Source organism: Halichoerus grypus, chromosome 4 (assembly GCF_964656455.1).
Source record: "Halichoerus grypus chromosome 4, mHalGry1.hap1.1, whole genome shotgun sequence".
Taxonomy (NCBI): Eukaryota; Metazoa; Chordata; class Mammalia; order Carnivora; family Phocidae; genus Halichoerus; species Halichoerus grypus.
In genome coordinates, this window is record NC_135715.1 from 136,407,198 (window position 1) to 136,426,697 (window position 19,500).

At 42.1% G+C, this 19,500-nt stretch overlaps 1 long non-coding RNA gene across 1 annotated transcript in view; it reads right to left on the minus strand.

The window, feature by feature from the left end:
* LOC118525224 (uncharacterized) overlaps positions 1–13,138 on the minus strand; it is a 41,163-nt gene extending 28,025 nt beyond the window's left edge. Inside the window, exons 1-3 of the long non-coding RNA XR_013447215.1 lie at positions 13,072–13,138; positions 11,069–11,125; positions 10,496–10,579 (exon numbers count right to left, since the gene is read on the minus strand). This is a non-coding gene — a long non-coding RNA (uncharacterized LOC118525224). The remainder of the gene's footprint in view (positions 1–10,495; positions 10,580–11,068; positions 11,126–13,071) is intronic.
* Positions 13,139–19,500: the final 6,362 nt, after the last annotated feature.

Sequence of the window (19,500 nt, forward strand, 5' to 3'; positions counted from 1 at the left end):
ACTCTCTTCTATGTGACACATGGATTGTGACCGGCTAATTAGACAAACTAATCTTGGATTTGAAATAGAAAACTTTTTGATCTTGGGTAAGTCCCCTAATCTCCACTCTCAACTCTGTGAAATGCGGGCACAGCTAAGACTACTACTACTAACAGGGATGTTGGGCTAATCACTTCAGACGTTCTGCCATGCCAGGTCCGTCTGGGCCTGCTCCTGAGTCAGTACCCTTATCTTAAGGGGATGACAATGTGCCAAGGGACCAATGAGATGGGAGAGGCATGAGAGAGAACATTTGGACAAAGTTACCCCTCAGGTCTGGAGGGTAGCTCTGATAGGGCTGTAAAAAGTTCCTTTAGGCACATAGTGCATCTGAAAGACATCTCCCAGTCAGCAGTTTGGGATGCAAATAACAAAGTAACAAAGGGGACTCACTGGCTCTTGTAACTGGAAGTGCAGAGGTGGATCAGGCTTCAGGTGTGGACTCTGGCTCAGCACTGCCCTCAGGACAGTTTCTTCCTGCCACTCTGCCCCACCAAACACAGCATTGGCTCCACTCTCAGGTTGGATCTCCTCATGAACACAGGATGGCTGCCAGCAACATGTGGACCATGCACTTCCTTATTTGGGGATGCTTCTGCTCAGCATTCCAAGCAAAAATTCCAAGATTCACCCTGATTAGAGTCCTCATTGATATCTCTCTTCTCCAACATTCACATCTAATCAGTCGGAAAATGATTGGTTCTGCCTTCGAAACATATACAGCATCCAACCACCTCTCCCCACATCCGCCGCTACCACCCCGTTCCCAGCCATCAACATCTCACCTGTGTTACCAGAGTCATCTGCCTGTTTCTGCTCCTATTCCCCCTGCAGCAGCCTGGGTGATACTTTCAAAATGTAAGTCAGATCATGTCACTGCTCAGAATCTTCCAGTGGCTCCCCATTTCACTTGAGTACAAGCCAATGACCTTGCAATGCCCTATAAGGGCATGACCTGGCTCCCCGTACCCTTTCAGACCTCAGCCCCTGTCACACCACTCCCTTTCTCATGCCAGGTGTGCTCAGCTTCTGATCAGGGACGTTAGACTGGCTGTCCTCTTTGCCTGGGACACTCAGCTTCTGGAGAGCCACATGGCTCACTTTCAAGTCACTCTGCCAATGAGGCCTACCTAGGATGGCCCACTGAAAACTGCAATATACTCTGCACTCACAACCTCCCTACCCAGCTTATTTTTTTCTACAGTACTGCCCACCTAGTGTATTTATCGATTTACTGGCTCTTTCCTCCTAGTTAGAATGTAAGGGATTTATGTCTATTTGTTTCACTGATGCAGGTGCTCAAAAAACTTCGTTGAACGAACGAATGAATGAATGAATCAATCAATCAATGAGACTGGCTCTGACACCCATCTACTTCCGAACTCTTAGCGGGGGAAATGCCTAAGGCCATAAAGTTAGGAGTAGGACCTACCAAAGTTGGACTATGCTGGGTGTCTCCAAAGTTTGGAATTTCAATTATGCTCTAAGAAAGAAACCGATATGAATCAATAGACAATCGATAAGGTGAACAGCACCTGTGGTGCTTATTAAGAACGATGGTTCTTGGATCCAACCACAAACTTACAAATCAAAATTTCAAAGGGCAGGGATCATAAATCTTCTTCGGGGCACCTGGGTGGCTCAGTTGTTAAGTGTCTGCCTTTGGCTCAGGCCATGATCCCAGGGTCCTGGGATCGAGCTCCACATCAGGCTCCCTACTTGGCAGGAAGCCTGCTTCTCCCTCTCCCACTCCCTCTGCCTGTGTTCCCTCTCTCGTTGTGTCTCTCTCTGTCAAATAAATAAATAAAATTTAAGAAAAAAATAAATCTCCTTCTTCACTAGTCTGGGGTGTATGTATAAATAGTTGGCAGGAGCAACATAGGTGTACTATGAGACATAACAAGTATGATGAAGAGAACGAGATATAATAAATGGTACTAACTCATGAGAAGAAAGAGAGTATAAATGGAGCAAGGAAGATGTTCTTGGATTTAGGAAAAGGAAGCCCAAAGGCCCAAATTTGGGGAGCAGTTTTCTAGTACTGCCAAAGGGACGAAGACTAGATCTAGGGATTACAGGTAATCTGGTCACTAGACAGGACTACAATTCATCAGGCTTCACAATGTGAATCAGTTTGCAGAACTATCTGTATCAGTTTATTAGGGCTGCCCTAACAAAGTTTAAACCAACTAGCTAGTTTGAACAATTTATTGTCCCACAGTCTTGGAGACTAGACCTTTGAGATCAAAGTGTCAGCAAAGTTGGTTCCTTCTGAGTAAGGGCTGTGAAGAAGAATTCCTTCCGTGCCTGTCCCCCAGCTTTTGGTGGTTTACTGGTAATCTTTGGTAACCTATAATCTTGGTTTATAGAAGCATCACTCTAATCCCTGAATCTCTGCCTGCATCTTCACATCATTTCCTTCCTCTCTATGTGTCTGTGCCCAAATTTCACTTCTTTTTTTAATGTTTTTAATTTATTTATTTATTTGAGAGAGAGAGAGAGCACATGCAAGTGAGGGGGGCAGGGGGAAGGGGCAGAGGGAGAGAGAGAAAGAGAGAAGCAGACTCCATGCTGCACGTGAAGCCTGACCCAGGCTAAGTCCCAGGACCCTGAGATCATAACCTGAGCCAAAACCAAGAGTCAGTCCCTCAACTGACTGCACCACCCAGGTGCCCCTTCACCTTTTTTTTATTATAAAGATGATGTTACAGAAGCATATGTACTGATGTATACAGCTGTTCATATCCTATTGTTAAGGAAAAAATGCAGGTTTTATATTTGTATGTATATATGTCTACATGTATAATTATACATTTAAAATATTTCCTTGTGGGGACACCTGGGTGCTTCAGTCAGTTAAGCATCTGCCTTCCGCTCAGGTCATGATCCCAGGGTCCTGGAATCGAGTCCTGCCTCAGAGCCTGCTTCTCCCTCCTCCCCTCCCCCTGCCTGTGCTCTCTCTCTCTGACAAATAAATAAATAAAATCTTTTTTAAAAATTTCCTTTTGAATATTTACACACACAGGCAAAAATCTGGAAGAATACTTTTTTTTTTTTAATTTGAGAGAGAGAGAGAAAAAAAACATGAGCAGGATGGGCAGAGAGAGAGGAGAGAGAGAGAAACTTAAGCAGACACTGCACTGAGCACAGAGCCCAACATGGGGCTCGATCTCACGACCCTGAGATCATGACCTGAGCAGAAACCAAGAGTCAGTCACTTAATGGACTGCGCCACCCAGGCACCCCATGGAAGAATACTTCTAAGTTGAAATTGTTATGATCTTTGGGAGTTGGGGTTCTGGCTAGATTATTATTTCCTTTTGTTTGCTTAAATCTCCATTTCTTGATTTTTCCACATAAATACACAATATTCAAAAAACATATTTTTATGTCACTTAAATATAATTAGACTAACATTTTGTTAAATTTCATGCCAATTTATAGAACTAGAATTTGTTTTTGACATTTTAATAATCATATTTAATTAATCTCTGCATCTGAAGGAGTTTTTAAGTGATATTTGTTTGTTGAACAATAAAATTATAATTGTTTTTATTCAATTCATTTAAACTAAAAAAGAAAAAATGTTCACCCATTTCTCTTACTCCCACCACCCCCCGCCTCTGGCAACCACCAATCTGTTCTCTGTATCTATGAGCTTAATTATATTTTTTTGTCTAGATTCCACATATAAGAGAGATCATAACAGTATTTGTCTTTCTCTGTCTTATTTCATTTAGCACAATACTCTCAAGTTCTGTCCATGTTATCACAAATGGCAAAATTTCAGTCTTTTTTATAGTTAAGTAATATTCTGTGTGTGAGGGGAGGGGTATACCCCAATTTCTTTATCCATTTATCTATTTATCCAAGAATGGACACTGGCTGCTTACATGTCTCGCATTGTAAATAATGCAGCAACGAACATGGGGGTGCATATATCTTTTTGAATCAGTGTTTTCATTTTCTTTTTCTTTTTTTTTTTTTTTTAAAGATTTTATTTACTTATTTGACAGAGAGAGAGACAGCGAGAGCAGGAACACAAGCAGGGGGAGCGGCAGGCAGAGGGAGAAGCAGGCTTCCTGCCGAGCAGGGAGCCCGATGTGGGGCTCGATCCCAGGACCCTGGGATCATGACCTGAGCCAAAGGCAGACGCTTAACAACTGAGCCACCCAGGCGCCCCTGGTGTTTTCATTTTCTTCAAATAAATACCTAGAAGTGGAATTGCCAGATCATGTCGTAGCTCTATTTTTAATTTTTTGCGGATCCTCCACACTGTTTTCCACAGACACTGCACCAATCCACACTCCCATCAACGGTGCATAAGGGTTCCCTTTGCTCCACGTCCTCACCAACATTTCTCTCTTCTCTTTTTGATAACAGTCATTCTAACAGGTGTGAGGTGATAGCGCCTTGTGGTTTTCATTTGCATTTCCCTGATGATTAGTGGTGTTGAGCACCTTTCCATGAACCTACTGGCCATCTGTGTGTCTTCTTTGGAAAAACGTCTAGACCCTCTGCCCATTTTTTTAATTGGATTCTTTGGGTTTTCACTATTGAGTTGTTTGAGTTCTTTATATATTTTGGATATCAGGCCCTTATTAGAGATATGATTTGCAAATATTTTGTCCCATTCAGTAGGTTGAGCTTTCATTTTGTTGATTGTTTCCTTTGCTGTGCAGAAGCTTTTGTTTGATGTAGTCCCACTTGATTATTTTGCTTTTGTTGCTTTTGCTTTTGGTGTCAGATTCAAAAACGCATCGCTAAGGGGAGTCTGGGTGGCTCAGTCGGTGAAGTGTGCGACTCTTGATTTTGGCTCGGGTCATGAACTCAGGGTCTTGAGATCGAGCCCTGTAACGGGCTTTGCACTAAGTGTGGAGCCTGCTTAAGATTCTCTCTCTCCCTCTAGCCCTCCCCCCACCCCTCTGTTCACGCATGCACTCTCTATTAAAAAAAAAATCATCACCAAGACCTATGTCAAGGATCTTACCATCTATGTTTGCTTCTAGCAATTTTATGGTTTCAGGTCTTACATTCAAGTATTTAATTCATTTTGATTTAATTTTTGTGCATATTGTAAGATAGTGGTCTCATTTCATTCTTTTGCATGTGGCTGTCCAATTTTCCTAAGACCATTTACTAAAGAGACTGTCCTTTCTCCATCATATATTCTTGGCTCCTTTTATAATTGACTGTATATGCGTGGGTTTATTTCTGGGCTCTCTATTCTGTTCTATTGATTTGTGTTGTTTTTAATGCCAATACCATATTGTTTTAATTACTATAGATTTGTAATAGTTTGAAATCAGGGAGTGTGAAATTAGGGAAACAAAGTTCCCAGCTTTGTTCTTCTTTCAAAAAATTGCTTTAGCTATTCAGGGTTTTTTATTGTTCCATACAAATTTTAGGATTTTTTCTATTTTTTTAGGATTGTTCTATTTCCATGAAAAATGCCACTGGAATTTTGGTAGAGATTTCACTGAAACTTAAGATTGCTTTGGGTAGTATAGACATTTTAATAATATTGATTCTTCCAATCCATGAGCATGAAATATTTTTCCATATATTTGTGTCTTCAATTTTTTGCATTAATGTCTTATAGTTTTTTTGTTTTTGTTTTTTGGGGTTTTTTTTTAAGATTTTATTTATTTATTTGACAGAGAGAGAGAGAGACAGCGAGAGAGGGAACACAAGCAGTGGGAGAGAGAGAAGCAGGCTTCCCGCTGGGCAGGGAGCCTGATGCAGGGCTCGATCCCAGGACCCTGGGATCATGACCTGAGCCGAAGGCAGACGCTTAACAACTGAGCCACCCAGGCGCCCTTTGTAATTTTTAATATACAAGTTTTTCACCTCCTTGGTTAAATTCTTTCCTGGCTACTTTATTCTTTTTTATGTAATTGTAAATGAGATTGTTTTAATTCTCTTTCTGATAGCTCATCATTCGTATATAAAAATGCAACATGTTTTTGAGTATAAATTTTGTATCCTACAGTTTTATTGAATTCGTTTATTCTAACAGCTTTTTGATGTATTCTTTAGGGTTTTCCTGTATATATTATTATGTCATTTGCAAATAGTGAATGTTACTTCTTTCTTTACAGTTTGGATGACTTTTACTTCTTTTTCTATGACTTTCAATACTATGTTGAATAAAAGTGCAAGAGTGGGCATTCATATCTTATTCCTGATTTTAGAGGAAAAGCTTTCAACTTTTCACCATTGAGTATGATGTTAGCTGTGGACTTGTCACATATGGCCTTTATTATGTGGAGGTGTGTTCCTTCTATACCCACTTTGTTGAGAGTTTTTATCATAAATGGATGCTGAATTTTGTCAAATGCTTTTTCTGTATCTATTGAAATAATCATGATTTTTATCCTTCATTTTGTTAATTTGGTGTATCACACTGACTGATTTGCGGACATTGAACCATCCTTGCATTCCTGGAAAAAGCCCACTTAATCCATGGTATATGATCCTTTTAATGGTATTGTTGAATTTGGTTTGTTAGCATTTTATTGAGGATTTTTGCATCTATGCTCAGCAGGGATAATGGCCAGTAATTCTCTTTTCTTGTGGCACCTTTGCCTGGTTTTGGTATCAGGGTAATGCTGACCTTGTAAAATTTGTTTATAAGAGTTCCCTGCTCTTCTCTTTTTTTGGAAGAGTTTGAGAAGGATTTGTATTAATTCTTCTTTGAATGTTTGGTAGAATTCACCAGTGAAGTCATCTGGTCCCAGACTTTGTTTGTTGGGGGGGTTTTGATTATTGATTCAATCTCCTTACTAGTAATCAGTCTATTCAGATTTTCTATTTCATCATGATTCAGTCTTGGTAGGGTGTATGTTTCTAGGAATTTATCCATTTCTTCTAGGTTGTCCAATTTGTTAGTGTAAATTGTTCATAGTTCAGCTGTAACATCTCCTCTTTCATTTCTGATTTGATTTGGGTCCTCTTTTTTTCTTGATGAATCTAGCTAAATGCTTTCAATTTTGTTTATTTTTTCAAAGAACCAGCTCTTAGTTTCATTCATCTTTTCTATTAGCTTTTTAGTCTCTATTTCATTTATTTCTGCTCTAATCTTTGTTTTTCCTCCCTTCTACTACCTTTGGGCTTCATTTATTCTTCATCTAGTTTCTTGAGGTGTAAAGTTAGATTTTTACTTGAGATTTTTCTTGTTGTTTTTTTTTAAGATTTTATTTATTCATTTGAGAGAGACAGACAGAGAGGATGAGCAGGGGGAGGGGCAGAGGGAGAGGGACAGGGAGGGTAGAGGGAGAGAGAGAGGAGAAGCAGACTCCCCACTGAGCTGGGAGCCCAACATGGGGCTTGATCCCCAGACCCCAACATCATGACCTGAGCCAAAGTCAGATGCTAGACTGAGCCACCCAGATGCCCCTCTTGTTTCTTGAGGTAGGACTTTATCACTATAAACTTCCCTCTTAGAACTGCTTTTACTCTTAACTATAGAGAACAAACTGATGGTTACTGAAGGGGAGGTGGGCAGGGGGGATGGGCTAAATGGGTGATGGTTAAGGAGGACACTTGTGTGATGAGCATCGGGTGTTGTATGTTAGTGATGAATCACTAAATTCTACATCTGAAACTAATATTACACTGTATGCTAATTAAATTTATATAAAAACTTGGAAAATAGGGTGCCTGGGTGACTCAGTAGTTCAAGTAGCCAACTCTTTTTTTTTTTTTTTTTTTAAGTAGCCAACTCTTGATTTTGGCTCGGGTCATGATCCCGGAGTCGTGGGATCAAGCCCCACGTTGGGCTCTGTGCTGAGCATGGAGCCTGCTTAAGATTCTCTCTCTCCCTCTCCCTTTGCCCCTCTCCCTGCATTTGCTTGCACTCTCTCTCTCAAAAAAAAAAAAAAAAAAAAGGAAAGAAAGGAAAAAATAACTGCTTTTGCTGCATCCCATAAATTTCAGTATGTTACATTTCCATTTTCATCTGTTTCAAAGCATTTTTTTATTTCTCTTTTGTTTGTTGAACCACTGGTTATACAATAGCATGTTGTTTACTCTCCACATGTTTGTGAATTTTCCAGTTTTCTTCATGTAATTAATTTCTAGTTTCATACCACTGTGGTCAGAAAAGTTGCTTGATATGATTCATTCCTCTTAAATGTATTAACACTTGTTTTGTGGCATATGATCTATCTTGGAAAATGTTCCATGTATACTTAAGAAGAATGTATATTCTGTTGCTTTTGGATGGAATACTCTGCATATATTATATCTATTAAGTCCATCTGGTTTAACGCATCACTTAAGGCCAATGTTTCCTTATTGATTTTCTGTCTGGATGATCTACCCATTATTGTAAGTTGGATATTAATGTCCTCTACTAGTATTGTATTGCTATTTTTCCTTTAGGTCTGTTAATATTTGCTTTATACATTTAGGTGCTTCTATATTGGGTACATATTTATAAATGCTGTATCTTCTTATTGGATTGACCCCTTTAGCATTATGTAACACCCTTCCTTGTCTCTTACAGTCTTTTATTTTAAAGTCTATTTTGTCTGATAGAACTATAGCTATTCCAGCTTTCTTTTGGTTTCCATTTTCATGGAATATCTTCTTCCATCCCTTCACATTCAGTCTGTGTGTGTCCTTACATCTAAAGTGAGTCTTTTGCAGATAGCATGTTTTTTTATCCATTCAGCCACTCTGTCTTTTGATTGGAGAATTTAATCCATTTATATTTATTGATAGGTATGTGTTTATTGCCATTTTGTTCATTGTTTCCTGGCTGTTTTTACAGTTCCTCTCTGTTTCTTTCTTCTGTTGCCCTCTTCCTTGGTGGTGAGATGACTTTCTTTAGTAGTATGCTTACACTCCTTTCTGCTTAACTTTTGTGTATTTACTATAGTTTTTGCTTTGTGATTACACTAGGCTTATCTGTGACAACTTATATATATAACAGTTTAAGTTGATAACAATTTAATTTGATCCCATCCCTTTTTATAAGGGAGCCTTTTATATAATCCCAGTCATATTGGATTAGATGTCACTCTACTCTTAATCTTAACTAATTTCATCTACAATGACTCTATTTCCCAATAAAGTCACATTCCAAGGTACTGGGGTTAGGACTTCAACATATGAATTTGTTGGGGACACAATTCAACCCATAACACATCCATTTCTCTCTTGTGATTTTAAGATCACTAAACAACCTTCTGATTACTAGGATGGTTCCCCAAGGTACCCAGGATTTAGCAGTGAGAGTCCAGGAGAACATATATGAGTCTTTTGGTCACTAGCTCTCTCTACCACTATAGAAAAGCAAAGGTTGGAAATCTTAAACCCAAAATATCAAGAGTGGGGCTTATATAAGAAAAACAAGGAGTATTTCCAATCAGCAGACCCACACAGTGAGTCCAACACCAAAAATTGGGGAATGAACATAAAATTACACGTTTTAAGTAAAAATAAAAAGTTTAAGGCTTAAATTGTCTTGTAAGTCTACACCATACATGTTAAAAGGACTCATATATTTTTAAATTTTGGCTAGTCCTTAGAATATGATGAAATAGAATTTGAATGTTATAAACTCACCTCACCTATCAACAAAGGAAGGAATCACAAGGCATACCTTTAATGTATCAAAGAATGTAGTCAGATGACTAGAGTATAAGACAATATGATCAGAGCAAAGTACAGAAAAAATAATAGTCTCACATCAGGAAGGACTAACCATTTATGAGCTAAAGATTTGAAATCAGCCCAGATAACTAGTTTTCTATAATGCTTTCCTGCTTCCTCATTCTTACTGTCCTCTTGCCCCACTAGAATTGGTTACACCTTCATATCCCACTGGCTGCTGTGTTTGTCTACTCAGGGACCTACCAAAGCCTCTAAGATAATTCCCTATACATTGTTGTTTATATATGCATGTCCATCATCAAGACACCAAGCTCCTGGAAGATAAAGGACCAGGTCTTGTCTTGTATTCCCAGCATCAGCCTGAGGCTTGGCACTTGGTAGGTATTCAGTAAAATTTTTTTTAAAGATTTTATTTATTTATTTGCGGGGGTAGGGGGAGAGCACAGAGGGAGAGTGAGAGGGAGAAGCAGACCACCCGCTGAGCAGGGAGCCCAATGTGGGGCTCGATCCCAGGACCCTGAGACCATGACCTGAGCCGAAGGCAGACACTTAACGGACTGAGCCACCCAGGTGCCCCAGTATTTAGTAAATTTTTGTTGAATGAGTGACTATGCACATATAAGTCAAAGTGTTGTCCTAATTTTCAATAAAAATGGAAGGTAACTCAGTTTGAAGTAAATTGTAAATTTGGCAATTAAAAAAAAGGGGGTTACAGTAGTATAAGCAGGAGGGCACTGGTGCATTTTTAAGCTCAAAAAGAGAATCACTGGAAAGGTCAAAGTTCACTAGACTTTTACAGCTTGGTTGAAATAACCATTAAAACCATTCTACTCACGTTGCCTTGACTCTGGATTTAATATGAACCCTTCTTTGATTTTGGTTCCCTGTTTGAGATCTTGACACTTCAAAGGAAGTCCCCCTAAATAGTCAAGACAAGATTCTGGTCACTGAAAAGGAAATGTAGAGACATTTTATGTCTCTAGAGTAGAGACAACTGATAAGTTGATATTCTAGGACAAATCAGAAAAGACTGGCTGGCCTGGGAAAACAATGGAGGGAAACTATTGCTTTATTCTTAGGTTTGTCCCTCCATCTCTAAATACCCAAAATATGGTCATTTTTATTAGCTAAATTACATAAACAATTAAAGTACTTTTCCTGAATAACAGTGTAATACATACTGACTGTAGAAAAGTTGCAAAGGACTAAAAAGTATAAAGCAAGAGAAAAAAAAAACCCAAACATACTCATAATCCTACTACACCAGGGCATCTACTCATTTGGCACATTCACTTTCAATTGTCTTTTTTGCAGTTTTCTTTATATAGTTGAGATTACTATACATGATACCTTTTTATGGTCTTAAACTAACAAGATAAGTTCTCATATTAAGTTTTCTTCTACTTACCCTGCCCCGTGAAGTTTTCCTTTTCCATAACTCCAAATTTTCTAGAAAAATCTCTCTCTAGATAATAAAATCAGTGAGATTTTATTAATCAATCAAAAATGTTTATTGAATAAAGCTATGTACAATGTATCAAGCTGATATTGAAATAAACACACAGAAATAAAAAAGTGACTATGTTTAAAGAAATTAAAAAGCAGGCTAAGAAAACAAACCATCTGTACACAAAGAAAACTTGTCAAATAACCCCCGTTTAATTAGTTAGGTGATAAAGGGGTACAGAACGGGGGAATACCAAAGGTAGCTTAGGAGTAAGTGGGCACTCTGGGCTCTGACAGATAAGACTAGATAAACTCTACATGAATCCTTTCACTTAATCCGCCAGTGAACTTTGTGAGGTGGATACTACTATTTCTCCATTTTACAGCAATGGGAACTGCACTGCAGGGAAATACATAATTTGACTCAAATCATAAAGCTAATTAGCGGTGGAGCTGAGATTCAGCCAGTCTGTCTCCAAAGTTGGGCTCTTAACACTGCCTTCTAGGAGATGTCCAAGGCTTAAAAGAGACTGAAGAGTCAAAGAGGGGGAAATGTCCAATCAAGTGGTACGGAAAGGAAAGGAGGTACTTGCAACCTATGGTTGAGAGTAGAGAATAGGCAAGAAGGGGTAAACAGATGCAATATACATCACTATGTAATGACAAGCTTCCCAGGAGATCACCATGGGCAGGACAGGAATGAAGGCAAGTTGTGTCTCTACCAGTCTTGTTTGTTTCTACCATTCTTTAAGATGCTCAGTACTCGGGGCGCTGGGTGGCTCAGTCGGTGGGGCCTCTGCCTTTGGCTCTGGTTGTGATCTCGGGGTCCTGGGACAGAGTCCCGCATCGGGCTCCCTGCTCAGCGGGGAGCCTGCTTCTCCCTCTGCTCATGTGCTCTCTCTCCCTCTCTCTCTCTCAAATAAATAAATATTAAAAAAAAAAAAAAAAAGATGCCCAGCACTCGGGTCATTTTGGAAGACAGGGTTTCCCTGGGGACTTCCTGCCTCACCTTCAGGTAGCCCTGACCCTTCACCCCACTAATGCCTAGAGGTTTGGGGAGATGGGGTTCCTGCAACAAAGACCCTCATCCTTCACGGACGCTCACTCCCGCTCACATACCTCGGTACATGCTCGCACTCACACACACCTTCTGCCTGGAAGAGAGAGCCCCCCCCCCCCCCCACGACTTCCTCTGCAAGTTTCCAACATGGGGCCCACAGAAGCGAAGAGCTCACGTTCAGAACCGGGAGCGCCTGGGCCGGATGGGTGGGGGAAGCGGGCAGGAGTCGCACAGGAACCCCGACCATCAGGCTCCCGCCCCTCAGATCCGAGCACCAGCAGTGCGAGGCGCTCTCGGCCCCCGCGGCCCCCGCGGCCCCCGCCTTCTACCCAAAGCACAGCGTGGCCGCGCTCCACTCGTAAGCCCACGCTTAATTAAGGGGCCGAAGCACAAGTGAAGCTGCCCCCGCGGGCCGCGGCGCCCTCCGCCAGCCGCCCCTCCTTCCGGGTTTCCGCGCGGACTTCCGCCGATCCCCGGGCCGCCCCCGGCCCCCGGCTGTGCCCCCAGCCTCCCCGGACGCGCGGGCCCAGCGGGGCGGCGGCCTGGCGGCGGGAGCCGAGCCCGAGTCCCGCGGGCAGCGCGGGAAACGGAGCTCGACGCCCCTTCCGACGTCAGGAACCGCTCGTCAGCCCCGTCGTACGCCTTCCCAGGGCCCGGCTTTGGGCGGCGTGCCCCCGGCAGGGCAGGGACGCGCGGCGGGCGCGGGAGGGTCGCGGCCACCCTCTGCCCCGCCCCGGCCGCGGGCGCACCGCCCCGAGCGCCCTGGCCTCGCCTCCTGCGGCCCCTCCTCGAGCCCCCTCCCGGTCCCCTTCCACTCTCTTCCCCTCTCCCCCGAACCCTGTCCCCTCCTCCTCCCCCCAGCGCTGGGCAGGGAAGGGGCCCCAGGCGGAGGAGCGGACCCCTACCTCCCCAGGTTGCTGGAAGCTATGGAACTTGGGGCCCCGGCCGCGCAGCCCGCTGCGTCCCGGAGCTTCTGGACCCAGAATCTGTAAACACAGCCAGTGACACTCGCCCAGCAGGTTAAAGGCGCGGAGTTGGGTTTCCAGGAGGCTCTTTTGGCAAATTAAGCTTTTCACACGGGTGGCTCCTTCCTTAGGACCCGGGGAGGTAAGGCAAGATTGCGTGCAGCTCCTTAGAAGAAGTGTTTGGACGCGGAAGGGGCTTAGTGGCCCTGAGGCGCCGTGGAGAGTGGGCAAGATTTTAGGGAAAAGAGCAAAAGTCAGACCCAGCTCGCCCGTGTCCGGCCCTCTACAAGGGGATCTAAGCCCCCTTGACTTTCCTTCCTGTGCCTTCCAGGCCCTTGGCTTGCCAAAACCATCTTCAACGCCTTTCCTTGGTGGTCCTCAAGGCTTCACTGGAGAACATTAGAGCCAGTATTTCAGGTTGAGGGAAGGGGATTACAACACCAAATCTTAGAAATTTAGAGTCAACGTTCTGATTTGACCCAAAAAGCAAAACGATGTGCTCAAAAAATAAAATAAAAGTCAGATGGAAGTACAGAAAGATGGTCGGATCTAGAGTAAAAAGATTGGCTTAAATCTTGGCATTAGCTCTAGCTAGTTTTAGGTCTTGAATAAGCCAGTGAAGCTCTTTGAGACCATTTCTTCTTCTATAAAATGGAATAATAATCCCTACCCTCGGTGTTGTAAGGAAAAACAGATAATGCATGACAGTGTAAACTATAAAATGGTATACAAATGTAAGCTATTATGTCTTCAGAGATTTTTGGCCTAACCCAAGGAGAAAAAGAAACAAGATAGCTTAAACTTGACTTCCAACAACACCACAATGAAAGCCACATTTCCCAACACTGTTTTAGCCATGCTTTGAAGGAGACCCCAGGGACCTGTGAGACTGTCACAAAATTTTTGCAAAATTGTCTTAACCAGGATACTTGTATTTTACCATCATTTAAAAAAACAGCTTGTCGTTTAATACATCTGAGAAGAGGGAACATTATGAATCAAAGACGGAGTGTCAAAATAGTGAAAAAGTAGATAAAGACTAGGAAATATTCAGTTAAACCAAATAAAACAGGTCGTGTGTTGTTTTACTACAGAATTCCTCAGAGCCTTGGGTATGCATACTGTGACTCCAAAGAGATTCCCCGGAATCAGCACATCAGGCTGATGGATCTGTAAAGAAATGCACTTGAACACCCCGCCTGTCCTTTATTCACATCTTTATCACAGACAGACTGAACTAATCCATGCTTGGGATTTCTAAGCTTTAGAACCTGAGGCAAATCATTGCAATTTCCCCCTTCTTCATCTGTAGCCAAATGCTTGCAAAGAATTAAACCTCATAGATTCATTAACTAAGTTTTTATTGAGCGCCTGGGTGCCACGCCTAGCACAGGGCTATTGGTACACAAGCGCTTCAAGCAAGTAAAAACTTCAGCCCTTGAGTTCCAATCACAGAAGGAGACAAACACAAATAATGAAGTGACAATGCACTTGGCCATTCACTTTGAACAGCTGTCAGTTGAGCAGAGGTCTGGTCTCAAACTCCAAAGCCTACCGAGAAGAGCCAGGGAGTATAAAGGCGAGGGGCTGGGACTGCGGAACGGGAGAAGATTGGCCTGCTCTGTAGGCAGAACCACCATGAAGCGTGCACTGATTGTTGATAGGGAGGACCATGTTACTACATCTCCCAATCTTCCAAGAGAAGCCGGAAATCTGGATTCTGGGAAATCACCTCATTTCTAAATGATGTCAGCTAGTTAAGACTTTTAAAAACACTTGCAGGATCATCAAAACTCATTTCATGTACTGCCGGTTTGTAACTTCTGGCCTGCAGTGACCCATGTCACCAAAAATTATTCAAAAGTGTGACAAGAACACAAGAAGTTTGAGAAACACTGCTTTGTAGCTACTATCAATAAAGGAAGTGTAAGTGCCAGGTCATATTCAATCTTCATGACATGGAGAAATATTTATAATGTGCATAATAGGTGATGGTCTTATTACTGTTTTGATTGTAATAACCTATGTGAATAAGTCATCAGGATACTGTACCTCAGTTTATCCATCAAAAAACAACAACAAAAACTTGGCTTTACCTTGGTAGCAAAAACCTAAATTTTCCAAAACAAAGCAAATAGAATAGAAATAGTGAGGGGAAACTGCAGGTTTGCTGAATCCAAAATATTGTTTTATAATCCCGTTCCTCTAGATTCTCAAAATACTTGAGTTTGGGGAGGAATTGTGGTACACACATACTATATTTATATAATTACCAATTGTTTCAAAACAGCTACCCAGTACACTTTGCATTTGTTTTGCCAAACGTGTCACCCAACTATAGTTTTTTTGTTTGTTTTTTGAGGGCTGGAGTTGAAAACAAAGATGCTGAAGGGTTTCCTAGTTTGGCTAAGATTACCTCAAGAAGAAACAAATAGTTGATTATTTGATCTCCCCTATTTCTCCGACTGCTATTTCTCACTCTTCGTAGAATCCCCTCTCTCCTTCCTTGGGTTATTAAAAGTTAACCCTCCCCTTCCTTCTCTTCTTCCTGAAGAGGTTATTCATGCCCACAGCTTCTATTATCACATGGACACTGGGACTCCCAAGTCTGTTGCTCAGGCCTAGCCCTCTGTCCTGAATCTAGGTCAATGTGTCCAAAGACCAGACATCTCTGAAAGGATCCCACAGATCCTTCAAACTCATCATGTGAATAACAGAAGACGGGGCAGCTGGCTGGCTCAGTCAGTAGAGCATGCGACTCTCAATCTTCGGGTTGTGAGTTCGAGCCCCACGTTGGGTATAGGGATTACTTAAAAATAAAATCTTTAAAAAAATAAATAACAATACATCACCTTTACCCTAAAGCCCACTCTTCTTCCTCTATTCCTATCCTTGGTTATGATACCAGATACCTATCCTAAAAACTCAGGGCTTACCATAAGCTCCTCTTGTTCCTACACCCCACCCCCCAAATCAAGCCTGCCATCAAGTTGGATCTTAGCAGTTTGTTATCTCCTCATCACCTTCACAAACTACTTGGTTTAGTTCACCTCTTATGTGGACTTTATTAGGATAAGGTTGAAAATACCATGCCCTGCCAACAGGACCCTCTACAACTGACCCCTCTTTAGCCTCACTTGTCACTGCTTCACCCCTTGCATGTTATGCTCCACTAAAAACTATCAGTGTTGGGCTAATGTTGATGGGATCCAAATGTTTGCAACTCGGCATCTTTGTCAGCCTCAAGCCTTGACTCAGACCCCAGTTTCCTTACAGTGGGCAGTAAGCAAACCAGAGAGAAGTGCAGAATGCCAAACCACCAGAACAGGCTCTAGGGGACCCCTCCTAAAATAGTGAGCCCCCACCACAGTGTCCTTGGGATGCCATTACAGGTCCCCTTGCCTGCCTCTGCCTAGTAGATCCTTGACTCACTGAACAACTTCACCCTCACTTTCCTCAGCCACCTTGCCTGTCGTCCTCTTGGACCTTAGGAATGCTAATGTTTGCTAATAATGAACACACATGTATCCCCAAATGTTGCTGCCAGGGTCATTGTCTTATCTTGGAAAAAATTGCCCCAACTAAGAGGGCCCGGTTTTCTCCTACAGGCCCTTGTCCGTTCTGCTTCTGCTCCCAGCCGATCACAGGTGGACTTTTCTTCGTAGGGAGGAGGGACCCCACCGAGCCATTGGCCCTGGTCAATGGACATTTCTCATCTTCATCAGAGTCCATGGTTCCATGGATAGTGTTGGTTAGGATGAGGCTAACTTGGGCATTCGTGGTTTTCAAAAATAAGTTTATTAAAACAAACAAAAAAATAAATTAATAACAACCTGTCCTCATATAGCTTCAGCTGCAATTTAAGGCTAGAAGTAAGAAAATCCTAACGTTCTTAACAACAAAATTTATTGGGGTTTTCAGCGGGTGGGAAGGAATTTTCATGGCACTCTATCCTGCAATTAAGGTGGGACAGGAATTGCCTTTAGATACTTGACTCGTGTGCACAGAGGAGAAAGGAACAAATGTCACTCTGTGGCAATAAATTGTCAATTTAATTATCTATTAATGTCCTGCAAACTGAAAGTCTTTTGATATTTTCTCCAAGAAAACATCTCCAAATTGTCAGCAGTCTCCCCTGCGTCCTAATTATTGTGTCACTAACTGTATTGGTTTCATTTCTTTTTTCCACAAAATGGGTCCCTCAGCATTGGCTGATCATAGTTATCATTTTTTAATGGGCAAATGTGATGGATTTACAAAGAGTTTCCCCAAAGCCGCAGGCCATTTGGGCCTCGTGCATCAGTGCGAGGCAAATGTGAATCGAGTAATTCTGCCTCGGCCATTTGTCAACACCTCAGAGCGGGAAATGGTAGCAGCACATGACGGTGATCAAACTGGCTATGAATTTGAATTTGGCTTTTCTTTTAAGGATGATAACCGCGTGATGTTAACCATCTATTACCTTTCAATTTTATAGTCTCTCTCTCTTTTTTTAATTAGATAGTTTAATTTTTATGCCATAATTCTTGGCCTACCAACCATCGGGAGAATAACACCAAAGGAACTAGGGATTGAGTCTACGATAGCAATAATTACAAAAACAGTAACAGCTAACAGGTGACAAGGGCTACGCCCTGTTCCGAGTGCTTCCTCTGTAGGGACTCACTTAATCCAACAAAAACTCTATGAGCTGGTTTTTGTTATTATCCCCATTTTACTGATGAGGAACTGAGGCACAGAGAGTTTTATTATGGTTTCAAAGCCAGGCAGTCTGCCCTCAAAACCAATCGCCCACACCAGAAGCAGCAGGCGATTGATGATTCTTCATTATCATCAGAAACATTTATTGGATACTTAGGACAGGCATGTGAACTGTTTTACCTGTGTTCTCTCATTTAATTCTCACACCCTGTAAGGAAGTATGGTCGTTACTCCCCATTTTACAAAAGAGAACACTGAGGCTTACAGAGTTATGTGCCCAAAGTCACATAACGGCTGAGTGCCAGGTCAGGGACAGTGGATCTGTCAGACTCTTTACCACTGTGAGAGTTGCCTGAAAGGATAGGATTCTGATCCTGGCAGAGCAGCAGGTCCTAAATAAAATCACCAGCGTATCAGCAAGGAAATAAAAAATGCCCTGGGAGGCTCTCTGGAGAAATGGCTGATTCTAGGGCTGGAGCAGCTGGGGCTGAAAACACACGGCGGGCTTGGGGCATTTCACACTGACAGAAAGTAAAGTCATGCTCAGAACAAAGCAAAACACAGAAAGGATGAAGGCATGTCAGAAGGACACAGGAACAAAACTGAAGTTGTTCCCAACGTCCAACACTGGAACAATTTTGAGCACCAAATGAATAACAATAGTATCAGATTATAACTCAAAGAAAATAAATACCCATGAGTCCATACTGATAAAAATAAATGATTGAATAAATAAATAAATGAGTAGAAGACAAAAACTGTCCTGAAGGAAGGATTCCAAATGATAAATGAGGAAGGAATGAGGAAAGGAAAAAAATCGCCTGAAGGCCCGAGCAATGATGGTGGCAGGCGGGATCCCCTGAGGAATGTGAACGTTAGTGGGTGAGGCTTTAAGGAGAAACAGGATCTTTGTATAGCCTCAGATCAGCTACCCAAAAGTATTAATTAATACTGTGGTGGTTTGCACATACGTCCACAAATGCTTTGATACTCCTGACCAATACTCTTCAAAAGTGTCAAGGTCATGAAAGACCAGGGAAGCCTGAGGAACAGTCACAGATTGGAGAAGGCTAAGGAGACAGGACAAGTAACTATGATGATATCCTGGATTGAATTCCAGAACAGAAAAAGGATATTGGTGAGAAAACTGGTGACATCTCAGTTGTGGTCTGTAGTTTAGTTAATAGACTCCTATCAACGTGAATTTCTCAGTTTGGGTAACTGAGCCATGGTACGTGAGGTGTTAGTGTTAGGGCACTCGGTGATGGCTGTGGGGAGGGCAGCGCCCAGGAGGCACAGGACTGGGTAGGAGGCTACAGGTAATACCTTGTGTCTGGAGATTGTTTTGTAACTGTTTAGAGCTTCCATGTCTTCTCTCGTCAGACTGGATCCGCTCACCTGAGTTTTATGATTTTCTCTGCTAGCTTTCAAAAGCCTGGAAGAGAATTCAAGAAAACAGGTAGCCCTGGATTAGGGAGTGGCACAGTAGGCTTAGAGACATCTCCAGTTGATGGAAAAACTAAGAAAATCAGAAAACAATATGGACTTTAGTTAATAGCATATCATTATTGGTTCGTTAATTATAACAAACGTACCATGCTAGGGTAAGATGTTCATAATAGGGAAGCTGGGTGTGGGATTATTTGGGAATTCTCTGTGCTATTTTCT